This window comes from Muntiacus reevesi, chromosome X (assembly GCF_963930625.1).
Source record: "Muntiacus reevesi chromosome X, mMunRee1.1, whole genome shotgun sequence".
NCBI classification, from domain to species: domain Eukaryota; kingdom Metazoa; phylum Chordata; class Mammalia; order Artiodactyla; family Cervidae; genus Muntiacus; species Muntiacus reevesi.
This window is the reverse complement of record NC_089271.1, coordinates 81,935,273-81,948,224: the sequence shown is the minus strand read 5'-3', so window position 1 is coordinate 81,948,224 and position 12,952 is coordinate 81,935,273. Positions and strand designations below refer to the sequence as shown.

Here is a 12,952-nt window from a genome sequence, read left to right as displayed (position 1 = left end):
AGCCTCTCAAATAGCTTTGAGGAAGTTTTCCAAAGAGGTAAGGGAGGTGCCAGGATATATATGAGTTTTTGCTGAAAAAAAGCAGTTGAACATCAAAATATTGCTGCTAATCACACACACACACACACACACACACACACACACACAAAATAGACATCTCAAGTTAAGGATATTAGTGTTTTTCTATGTATGGGAAGATGCAGGAGTCTGGGCTCATTGAAATCATTCCTTTGATATGTCGTTTAACTTACCTAGGGCCAGTATCTTGTTTTTCTCCAAACTGAATTCCCCCCAGGGTGCTGCAGTGACTGATGACAAGCAGCATTGTTTACATGAATGACATACAACATTTTGGGGGTTTGTTTTCCACATAGTTAAGAAGATTTTCAAACAAACTGTTCAAGGCACAGCATGGTTTTTCTTGTAGCTTATGGTAAAATGCAAGAGAAAGAGAAACTTGAGGGAAGAACTGTTAGATCAAAAAGAAGCGGGATCTGATGATTTTGGAAATAGCCTATGGGAATGGCAAAAGACACTAAATTAAGAGATTTATTGTAAGGAAAATGTGCTCCAGAAAAAAGACTGAGGGTGACTACAGCACTTTCCTGAAGCCCCAGAAAGATAAAATATCAGAGTATTTATTCATACAAAAGGGTCTTTAAAAAGATTAAGAGTGTGCCTCACAGATCTTTTAAATTGTATCAGAGGACCACTTGGAAGTTTAAGGCCATTCTCTCTCATCCATCTCAGCAGGAGCCAGAATTAGAGAAGGGATTATCCTGAAAAGAGCAGTGAGTTTGTTCTTTGAGTAAAGGAATGAATTCCTCTGAAATACATAGAATTCTGACAAAGTTCTTTAAGAAATTAATTTAGCAGAAACACTGCCAGCTTAGAATAACAGACAGACACAATTAAAAATTTAAAAAAAGTATCTCTTAGACCCCAAAAATTCTACTGTCAGAAAGCAGGTTGAGCTGCAAATAAATGCTACTTTACATGAAAAAGGAAGGATGAATTAGAAGCAGAAATAAAACTCCCCCAAAGACAGAGCCAATAGTCACAACTAATTATCCCAAGTCCTTGAACCTGATCAAGGGATTTTGACTGGAGTTTGCCTGTCTGGATTACATAATAGCCTTGAAGAAGTAACTTTTTTCACCTTCTATTCCCCCCTCATTTGAACTGAGATGTCTATTGCTGTTATCTGATGCTTTTCCCAGCATTGTATATTGGGTGTTGTATTAGTCTTCCTGACCCAGTGATTGAACCCACATCCCTTATGTTTCCTGCTCTGGCAGGCAAGTTCTTTACCAATAATGCCAGCTGGGAAACCCATGGTATTAGTCAGGATTCTCCAAATATAAAACAGAATCAGTATGATGTGGTATTCAATATATACATATATATAGTATATATTATACTGTATATAGTATTTGAACACTCTTTAGCATAGCCTTTCTTTGGGATTGGAATGAAAACTGACCTTTTCAAGTCCATGTGACTACTGATGAGTTTTCCAATTTGCTGGCATATTGAGTGTAGTACTTTCACAGCATCATCTTTTAGGATTTGAAATAGCTCAACCGGAATTTCATCACCTCCACTAGCTTTGTTTGTAGTCATGCTTCCTAAGGTCCACTTGAATTTACATTCCAGAATATCTGGCTCTAGGTGAGTGATCACACCATCATGGTTATCTGGGTCATGAAGATTTTTTGTTTACTTCTTCTATGTATTCTTGTCACCTCTTCTTATAATATGTTCTGCTTCTCTTAGGTCCATAATATTTCTGTCCTTTATTATGCTCATCTTTGCATGAAGTATTTCCTTAATATCTAATTTTCTTGAAGAGGTCTCTAGACTTTCCCATTCTATTGTTTTCCTCTATTTCTCTGCATTGATAGTTGAGGAAGGCTTTCTTATCTCTTCTTGATACTCTTTGGAACTCTGCATTAAAATGGGCATATCTCCCCTCATCGCCTTTGCCTTTAGTTTCTCTTCTTTTTTCAGCTATTTGTAAGCCCTTCTCAGACAACCATTTTGCCTTTGTGCATTTCTTTTTCTTGGGGATGGTCTTGATCACTGCCTCCTGTACATTGTCACCAACCTCCATCCATAGTTCTTCAGGCACCCTGTCTATCAGATCTAATCCCTTGAATCTATTTATACCTTCCACTGTATAATCATAAGGGATTTTCTTCAATTTAAGTCTGAATTTAAGATCAGCTTTCATTCCAATCCCAAAGGGAGGAGGGAATGTCAAGGAATGTTGAAACTACCGCAAAATTGCACTCATCTCACATGATAGGAAAGTAATGCTCAAAATTCTCCAAGCCAGGCTTCAACAGTATGTGAACCATGAACTTCCAGATGTTCGAGCTGGATTTAGAAAAGGCAGAGGAAGAAGAAATCAAATTGCAAGCATCCGTTGGATCTTTGAGAAAGCAGGAGAGTTCCAGAAAAACATCTATTTCTGCTTTATTGACTATGTCAAAGCCTTTGACTCTGTGGATCACAACAAACTGTGGAAAACTCTTAAAGAGACGGGAACACCAGACCACCTTACCTGCCTCTTGAGAAATCTGTATGCAGGTCAAGAAGCAAGAGCTAGAACTAGACATGGAACAACAGACTGGTTCCAAATCGGGAAAGGAGTACGTCAAGTCTCTATATTGTCACCCTGCTTATTTAACTTATATGCAGAGATCATGAGAAACGCTGGACTGAATGGAGCACAAGCTGAAATCAAGATTGCCAGGATAAATATCAGATGACACCAGCCTTATAGCAGAAAGCAAAAAACTAAAGAGCCTCTTGATGAAAGTGAAAGAGGAGGGTGAAAAAGTTGACTTAATACTTAACATTCAGAAATCTAAGATCATGGCATCCTGTCGCAACACTTTATGGCAAATAGATGAGGAAACAGTGGAAACAGTGACAGACTTTATTTTGGGGGGCTCCAAAATCACTGGCAGATGGTGACTGCTGCCACGAAATTAAAAGACACTTGCTCCTTGGAAGAAAAGCTATGACCAACCAAGACAGCATATTAAAAAACAGAGACATTGCTTTACGAACAAAAGCCCATCTAGTCAAAGTTATGGTTTTTGCTGTAGTCATGTGTGGATGTGAAGAAAGCTGAGTGCCGAAGAACTGATGCTTTTGAATTCTGGTGTTGGGGAAGACCCTTGAGAATCCCTTGGACTTCAAAGAGATACAACCAGTCCATCCTAAGGGAAATCAGTCCTGAATATTCATTGAAAGGACTGCTGCTGAAGCTAAAGGTCCAATACTCTGGCCACCTGATGCAAATAACTGACTCATTGGAAAAGACCCTGATGCTGAGAAAGATTGAAGGTGGGAGGAGAAGGGGATTACAGAGGATAACATGGTTGGATGGCATCACCAACACAACGGACATGTATTTGAGTAGACTCTGGGTGTTGGTGATGGACAGGGAGGCCTGGCGTGCTGCAGTCAATGGGGTCGCAAGGAGTCTGCCACAACTGAGTGACTTAACTGGCTGACTAACTGACTGACTGATATATAATATTTTATATATATATATACACTAGCATTATATATATGTTATATATACATTAGTATTATATATATATATATATTTGTAGTATTTATATATTTTAATTATATATATATATTTACACACACACACACACATATATATTTCCATGGTAGTTCAGAGTGTTAAGAATCTGACTGCAATGTGGGAGACCTCGGTTTGATACCTAGGTTGGGAAGATACCCTGGAGGAGGAAATGGCTACCCATTCCAGTATTCTTACCTGGGGAATCTCATCGACAGAGGCAGACTACAGTCCATGGGGTCACAAAGAATCTGACATGACTGAACAGCTAAGCATAGCACACAGCATATATATATGATATATACATATATACATATGTGTATATATATATCATATCAATACCTCTAAATGTGTGTATACACACACACACACACACACACACATATATATATACTATATCTATAAATATAGTATACCTATATGCATCTTCTCTTGGTTCAATCAAGGTTACACACACAATTAACCATCACGGGTGTATGCAGACCATTTAAAATGATCGTATGAATGGCCTTTGGTGGGAATGTAAAACATTCAGTCATTTGGGGAAAGAGTGTGGTAATTTCTTTAAAGCCATGCATATACCTAGGCATTTAAGTAAAAGAAAAAGAGACACATTTACACAATCACCTGCACATGAGTGTTTATAGTAGTTTTATTCACTGTAGTGAAAAAATGGAAATGATTTTGATATGTTCTGCTATGATCTATATGTGACCTCTTGCCTCAAATTCATATATTGAAATCCTAACGCCCAAAATGATGAAATTAGGAGATGAGATACTTTGGAAGTGCACAGTTCAGGAGTATAGAACCCTTTTGAATGGGATTAATGCTCATATAAGCGATCCCATGGGCTTTACCACTAGCACATGTGGTGCTAGTGATAAAGAACCCATCTGCCAATGCAGGAAACATAAGAGACATGAGTTCAATCCCTAGTTCTGGAAGATTTCCTGGAGGAGGGCACAGCAATTCACACCCATATTCTTGCCTGGAGAATCCCATGGACAGAGGAGCCTGGCGGGCTACAATCCATCAGGTCACTGCCGGGGTCCAGCCCCAGCAGGATCCAGGGGAGCCCTCAGGATGAAGGGCGTCGGCAAATGAGAGAGAGAGAGAGAGAGAGAGAGAGAGAGAGAGAGAGAGAGAGAGAGAGAGAGAGAGAGAGACCAGACCAGTATATGCAGCAGAGTCTGGCAGTTGCTTTATTTTTCACCGTAGCCTTTATACCCTAAGTTGTTACATTTCTAAGGGACAGATAAACATACAGACTTAGTTTAACATTACATCAGCTTGTCCTTCATGAAACCAGGTGTTCTCTGTATATCTTTTGTTTATAAGAGTCTTTTCCCATAGATTTTTTGTACATTATCTTCTGGCCTTGAGGTTAACAGAAAACAGAAAAGTGGCAGTTTCATGGTATAGCAGGTTGCAACATAATAGAAATATAATCCTGTTAACATAAAAGTCAGTCTTTTTGCAGAAATTCTCAGCTAAATTTATCTACAAAGTTTAGCACACAAAGATTCTGCGGCTCTGGTGAGGGAGCCCCTGTTTAGCACTCCCAGTTAAAATTAACAATTATCTTATTGTTTTTACACTAGGGTTAAACTCTTATTTTTCTAGATCTCCAATTATATTAACAATAGTTTCCACTGCACAACCTCAGCACATTAGCATCAATCAAAGGTTGATCTAATAACCGCTTTTAACATAATAATTTTTGTATTCTCTAATAGGGTTTCCTCACCCCTCAAAGGGCTCTGTGCCTATTAGGGCCTTTTTTATGGTTAATCTCTATGTATAATATATTTTGGCTTTCAGGCCTGTTGACAATTTATGGCTTGCACCTGGTGCAACACTAAGCAACTTCAGTAGCTGACCCTATCTTTTTTGTGGTTAATCTATTTTCTTTCTATTAGGTGTCATCTCCATGGGAACTAGATAGGATTACATTTTTACAGAACAGAAATGCAAAGGATTGCAAAAACAGCAGATATGGCACAGAACAGGCTCTTAGTCTAAAAGTTAACTACTTGCAAGAAGTCACCAGCTAATCTCTATCTAAACTGTTTTCTATTAGGCACATTTGTGGGTATAATATTTGTGGAGCTTTTCTCATCCCACGGAGGTACCTATGCTTGATAGTTTCTTTTGTTAGCGTACTGTGCTTAGGATGTTTAGAACAATTGTGAGCATTTTTTTGCAATGAGAGCACACATTTATCAAACAGGCCAGAATGCCAGCAAAAGGGTTTGAATTGAAGCATTTCCTTCATCCCTGGGTCCAGGAGATTTATTAATTAGGGTTTTAATTTGGTCTTTATTCAGTGAAAGAGGAGCAGGAGAGTTCTCAGCAGGCAACACAAGAATCCGCAACAGGGCAAACAAGAACAACAGCAGAAAAAGGGGGGAGGATACAGGGCAGGGTAGAGGTCGAGACCAACCTGGAGGGTCCCTTATCTTAGACGGCCTTGCCTGTCAGGTTTTTTCCTCGTGACCTCGTCATGGATGGGGTCCTGGACAGCCTTGCCTGCTCGGTATTTTCATGACCTCGTCATGGGTGGGACCTCCCATAATGGCTCCCGGCAGGTCACAAAGAGTCAGACACAACTGAAGCGATTTAGCATGCACACACACAAGAGATCACACACAACTCTCTAGCTTCTTCCACTATATGAGATCACACTAATAATACAGCAGTCTGCAAACTGAAAGAGGAGCTTCACCAGAACTTGACCATTTTGTCACCCTAATCTTAGACCTCCAGCCTCCAGTATAGTGAGAAGTAAATTTCTAAACACCTAGCCTGTGTTATTTGGCTATAGCAGCCTGAACAAATTAATATATGTGGTTAAGAGTGAAACAAAATGGGATACATCTACAAATACAAAAACCACCCAGTAATAAAATAAATGAACAATTGTTAAGCAAAATAACATTAATTAATGTCAAAAGTGTTATGCAAAGTGAAAGAAGCCACACAAAAAAAGACTACATAACGTATAGCTTCATTTATTGGTCATTCTGGAAAAGGTCACACTGAAATACAGCAGGACCTTATGATCCTTGCCTCTCATGTCCTCCACCTGCCTTTTGTCTGTGGAAAAGCTTTAGCCAAAGAATAAGTTTAATCAGATAACTGAGGAAATGCGAGACATAGGAAAACAATCAAAGGAGACCAAATAATAATAATGTAGTCACTTATAGTCAAGAACCTTTAGTTCTTGTCAAGGACTATAGATAGTATTGTAAGCCATATCTTAGGATTTGTCTTATAGATGTTGAAAACCCCTCTAGGTGGAAGAAGTTAACTACATGATGACCAGACTGTAGCCATGACATAAACTGGTCACAATTCTGAGAACTGGCCTCAATGAAATGGGAATAAAACAACCATGGAACTGAAGATTAATTGTAATTAAAGCAGTTAACATGAGGCTGGTCAGTTTGCCAACGACCAATTTCAAGATGATTGTCAGGGCTGACTATATTCTTTCTACATATAGACCCCTCCCTCAGGCTATAAAAAAAGTTCTTGTCCACTGATAGTCAATGGGAGGAGCCAACTTCTGGATAAGAGTCCCTCCTACCTCTAGTGGTTGGCATTCAAAATAAAGCAAAGTTTCCTTTCTTACAGCCTTGACTCTCTATTGGTTTTTGTGTGGTGAGCAGTTGGACCCCACTTTCTGTTACAATATTCTACATTAGTCTGTCTTAGCTAAGTGAAAAAAGAGACTCCCTGGCTTTGAAGCAGAGGAGTAGTTTGGTATATAGCATTATAGGGCTGATATTTATTTAGATAAACATAGATATAGTTCTTTTTTTTAAGTTTTCTGCATTTATCCAGATATTTAATCTTTCTCTTCTTTTTCTTTCCTTAATGGTGATCTGGAATTCCATCTGTTTCCATCTGGCATCTTCAGCCTGAAAACTTTCTTTTAGCATTTCTTATAAGGGTATGTAGCTCAGTCGGTAAAGAATCTGCCTGCAGTGCAGGAGACCCGAGTTTTATCCCTGGGTTGGGAAGATACTCTGGAGAAGGAAATGGCAACCCACTCCAGTATCCTTGCTTAGAAAATCTCATGGACAGAGGAGCCTGGTGGTCTGCAGTCCATGGGGTCACAAAGAGTCGGCATGACTGAGTGACTAACACTTACTTACTTGTATCTACTGGAGACAGATTGTTTTATATTTCGGCTGTCTCAGAATGTCTTTAACTTCTTTAATTTAAAAGAAAAAAACTACTGAATTAAAATTTCATACAATAAAATGGATATATTTAATTTTATAGTTCAATGATTTTAACATATGTTTACAGCCATGCATATATCGCCCTAAGCAAGGTATAATAATTTTTCATTATGCCAAAATTTTCCGCATACCCCTTTCCATTGAATCTCTGCTTCACATTCCAGGAAGCAGGCAACACTAATTTACTTTCTAGCAATAGATTGCAATCATCTTTCCTAGAGTTTTATATAAGTGAAATCTTAGAGTATGTTCTCTTTTGTGCTTGGTACATAGTGATCCTAAGGGTCATACATGTTATTGTGTATGTCAGAAGTTTTACTGTTGAGTAGTGTTCCTTTGTGTGGATATATCACAATTTATCTACTCTCTTGTTGATGGATATTTGGGTAGTTTTCAGTTTTTCCCTATTAGGATAAAAACTGCTATTAACAGTCATGAACAAGTTTGTGTGGATTTATGTTTCATATATCTTGGACAAGTACCTAAGAATGGAATTGCTAAATCATTGATAAATGTCTGTTTAGACTAAGAGATGAATAGATGAATTTCCAAACTAGTTGCATTATGTTTTATTCTCATAAACATTGTTGTGAGAGACTCAGTTGCTCCATATACTTGTTAACACATAATATTTTCTAGTATTTTTTTATTTCAACTTTTCTAGTTGGTACTAGTGTCATATCATTTTAGTTTTATGTTTCCCTGATGACTAATAATGCTAACCACTGTGGAAGGAGAATAATGATATCCCCAAAATATCCACATCCTAATCCCTGGAATTTATGCTATCTTACATGGCAAAGGGGATAGTACAGGTATGATTAAGAATTAAGGACTTTGATATGAGATTACTTTGGATTAGTTAAGTGAGTCCAATCTAACTGCTGAGTCCTTAAAATTGTAGAATCTTTCCCAACCGAAGTCAAGGTCATAGGGGAATATGAAGGCTGTTGACTTTGAAGAAGTAGAAGTGGGCTATGCATCAAGGAATGTGGGAGTCTTTAAATGCTGAAAATATGGGCGGGGGAGTCTTTCCTAGAGTCTCTAGAAAGGGGTGCAGCCCTGTGTACACATATTAATTTTAGCCCAAGAAGACCCATGTCAATTTCTTAACCTACAGATCTGTAAGATAATAAATATGTTGCTTTAAACCACTAAATTTCTGGTTATTTAATATAACAGTAATAGAAAATTAATGCAAACATATTTTACTGTGCTTATTTGCTATCCATAGATCTTCTTTGATCAAGTGTCGGTCTGTTCAAATATTTTATTCAAATATTAGACTGAATATTTATAATTGAATTTTATAATTACTAGACACAAGTCCCTTGTCAAACATACGGCATTTGTTTCCTATTGATGAGTAAGTTATCACAAACTTTTCAACTTACATTGATAAAAAATTGTTACCTCACAATGTTGACAGGACAGGAGTTTGTGGATGGTTTAACTGGGTCTGCTTTCAGGCTATAATTAAAGTGCTGAATGGAACTGTGATTTTCATCAGAGGATTGATTGTTGGAAGAATTTATTTCCTTGTGGGCACATGACTGAGGTTCCTATTTCCTTGATAGCTATCTTCCAGGGACCACTTCCTGTGCTTAGAAAATATCCATTGTTCTTTGCCGTGTAGCCTCCATATTAGGCAGTTTAAAACATATATGTTTTCTTTCTTTCAGGCCAGTAAGAGCAGGCCTACTGTTGCTTTTCGTTTCTTTAAAGATTTAACCAACTTATAAATCTGACCAACCCAGGATAGCCTCCCTTTGGTTTAACACAGAATGAACTGATCAGTAACTTAACCATGGAAATGATATCTCATGATATATATTTGTTTATCTTACATGTAAAGAAAGTTGATTATACAAGGGAGTATAGCAGGGGATGAGAATGAAAGAGGCAGCATTTCAGAACCGTGCCAATCATACGGATGTATTGCAACGACTTCCTCTCAATCAGTGGTTTCTTTTTCCATTTTAAAATACCATCATTCAAGGAGTAAACTTTTAAAAATATTATTGAAGTATAATCGACATATTGTATTAATTTCAAATATAAAATGTGACTCAATATTTGTATTTATTGTTAAATGACTACCACAATCAGTTCAATTCAGTAAGTCAATAATGTCCTACTCTCTGCAATTCCATGGACTGCAGCACACCAGGTTTTCCTGTCCATCAACAACTTCTGGAACTTGCTCAAACTCATGTCCATTGAGTCGGTGATGCCATCCAACCATCTCATCTTCTGTCGTTTCCTTCTCCTGCCGTCAATATTTCCCAGCATCAGGGTCTTTTCCAATGAGTCGTTTCTTTGCATCAGGTGGCCAAAATATTGGAGTTTCACCTTTAGCATCAGTACTTCCAATGAATACTCAGGACTGATTTCCTTTAGGATGGACTGGTTTGATATCCTTGTAGCCCAAGGGACTCTCAAGAATCTTCTCCAACAGCACAGTTCAAAAGCATCAATCCTTCAGTGCTCAGTTTTCCTTACAGTCCAACTCTCACATTCATACATGAATACTGGAAAAACCGTAGCTTTGACTAGGTGGACCTTTGTCAGCAAAGTAATGTCTCTGCTTTTTAGTATGCTGTCTAGGTTGGTCATAACTTTTCAACTAAGGAACAAGCATCTTTTAATTTCATGGCTGCAGCCAGCATCTGCAGTGATTTTAGAATCAAAGAAAATAAAGTCTGTCACTGTTTTCATAGTTTCACCATCTATTTGCCATAAAGTCATGGGACTGGATGCCATGATCTTAGTTTTTGGTTATTGAGTTTTAAACCAACTTTTTAACTCTCCTCTTTTGTGGCTCAACTGGTAAAGAATCCGCCTGCAATGCAGGAGACCTGCTTTCGACCCCTGGGTTAGGAAGATTCCCTGGAGAAGGGAAAGGCTACCCATGCCAGTATCCTGGGCTAGAGAATTCCATGGACTGTATAGTTCATGGGGTCATAAAGAGTCAGGCACGACTGAGCAACTTCCACTATTAACTTTAGTCACTATGATGTACATTGCATTTGTATGATTTCTTTATTTTATAACTGAAAGGTTAAAACATTTGACTCCCTTCACAAAGTTCTCCCAGACCTTAGCCCCCCCATCACACAATCTATTCTCTGTATATTCGAAAATTTTTAAACAAATTATTAGAATTTACATACAATTGAGGACGTTTTATATGCCTTTCTCAGCCTAACATTTAACTTAACATAATGCCCTCAAAGTCCAGTTACATTGTTGTGATTTCCTTCTTTCGATGGCTAAATAATATTCCACTGTGTGTGTGTGTGTGTGTGTGTATGCCATATTTTTATATTTATTCAACTTCAATCAATATAAATTGTTTCCATATCCTAGTTATTAGAAATAATGTAGCAATAAATATAGGGGTGTTATAACTTGATAGTGTTCATTTTTTTTTTTTTTTTTAATACCCAGAAGTAAGATTGCTGGATCACATGGCAGTTACATTTGTAATTTTTGAGGAACTTCTATACTGGTTTCCTATAACTGCTCTGTTTTATTCCTACACACAGTACACAACTTTTCCTTTTCTCCACACCTTTGCCAATACTTATTATCACTTATGCTTTTTACAGAGTCTATAGTTAATTTTCTTTTAATATAATTTAAACACATATCATTTAGAAAACACCAAGAAAAATTTATGCACTAGAGTTGATGCCATTGCATTTAGACAAAGCTGGCAAGTTCCTGCTATGAGCATAGCCCAGGAGACAACACTGAGATGACCTAATATCCTGGAGTAGATGTTGTGGTGTTTGGCCCACAGTTTGATAGCTCTCAGAGTTAACCTGAAGTTGTCAGTGTTTGGTACTAGATGTAAAATTTCTTTGGTTACCCTGCAGTCATTGAGACTTCTTATACATATCTAAATTTTTAAACAGACTGTCATATATTTTGAGTCCAAGTCTTCTGGAAGAGTCTACAGTGTAACTCTTGCAAACAAAATATCAATCTCTATCCCATAAAACAGTTTGATAACTGGTACAAATGCCTCTTCAACAGCTCTTAAATATTTTATTTTTCCCTGTAATTTCAATTTATCATAGAATGAGGTGAAAAGTCACTTTGAACAACAAGTCTGGGTACAACACCCAATGCATCAATATTGGCATCTTTTGAAATGTACTCCTGTTCTGTAAGATCCAGATATAAACATTTTCCCACCAACATGTTCAATTACAGATGGTGGAAGATTCTTGGCTTTCACTGATTTCTCTTATCCATTCTTACCAGGTTAATTTTCCCAAAATTAAAATCCTCACTGAAGTTGCTCTTCCTCTTCAAAAATCCCAAAGGGCTTCAGACTATCCACTAGTTTATGCGTAAGTAGGCAGTCAGTCTCCCTGGGGGCTGCTAAACTGACAGGATTAGTAACTGGAAGGGGCATTGTCTCCTGTGCCAGCACCCCCAGTCATACTCTGTCCCCGAAGTCTGCTACCGCAGCCATATGCTGAGCATGATCCACTGAGGCCAGGAGGAGGGGTGCGGGCTGCCTCAGCCCTGGATCCAACCTAACTCCCACTCAGGACTAGAGTATTTTATTTGAAAATAAATGTTTTGATTTCAAAGTTTTCTAATTGCCTTTTCACTAGAGGCACTATAATGTATCATTCAATCCAGAACACTTAAAACATTATATATAACTCATATATATAACACATATATAACATATGTGTGTGTGTGTGTGTGTTGTGAGAGGGCATCAGAGGGCAGATACACTGAAATCATAATCACAGAAAACTAGCCAATCTGATCACATGGACCACAGCCTTGTCTAACTCAATGAAACTAAGACATGACATGTGGGGCCACCCAAGATGGACAGGTCATGGTGGAAAGGTCTGATAGAATGTGGTCCACTGGAGAAGGGAATGGCACACAACTTCAGTATTCTTGCCTTGAGAACTCCATAAACAATATGAAAAGGCAAAAAGATAGGACACTGAAAGATGAAGTTCCCAGTTCGGTAGATACCCAATATGCTACTGGAGATCAGTGGAGAAATAACTTCAGAAAGAATGAAGGGATGGAGCCAAAGCAAAAACAACACCCAGTT

The 12,952-nt window shown here is 38.0% G+C and overlaps 1 pseudogene; it reads right to left on the bottom strand.

Moving 5' to 3' along the window:
• Window positions 1-11,509: 11,509 nt before the first annotated feature.
• On the bottom strand, window positions 11,510-12,283 carry LOC136154552 (poly(A) polymerase alpha pseudogene; annotated as a pseudogene).
• Between the last annotated feature and the right edge of the window lie 669 nt (window positions 12,284-12,952).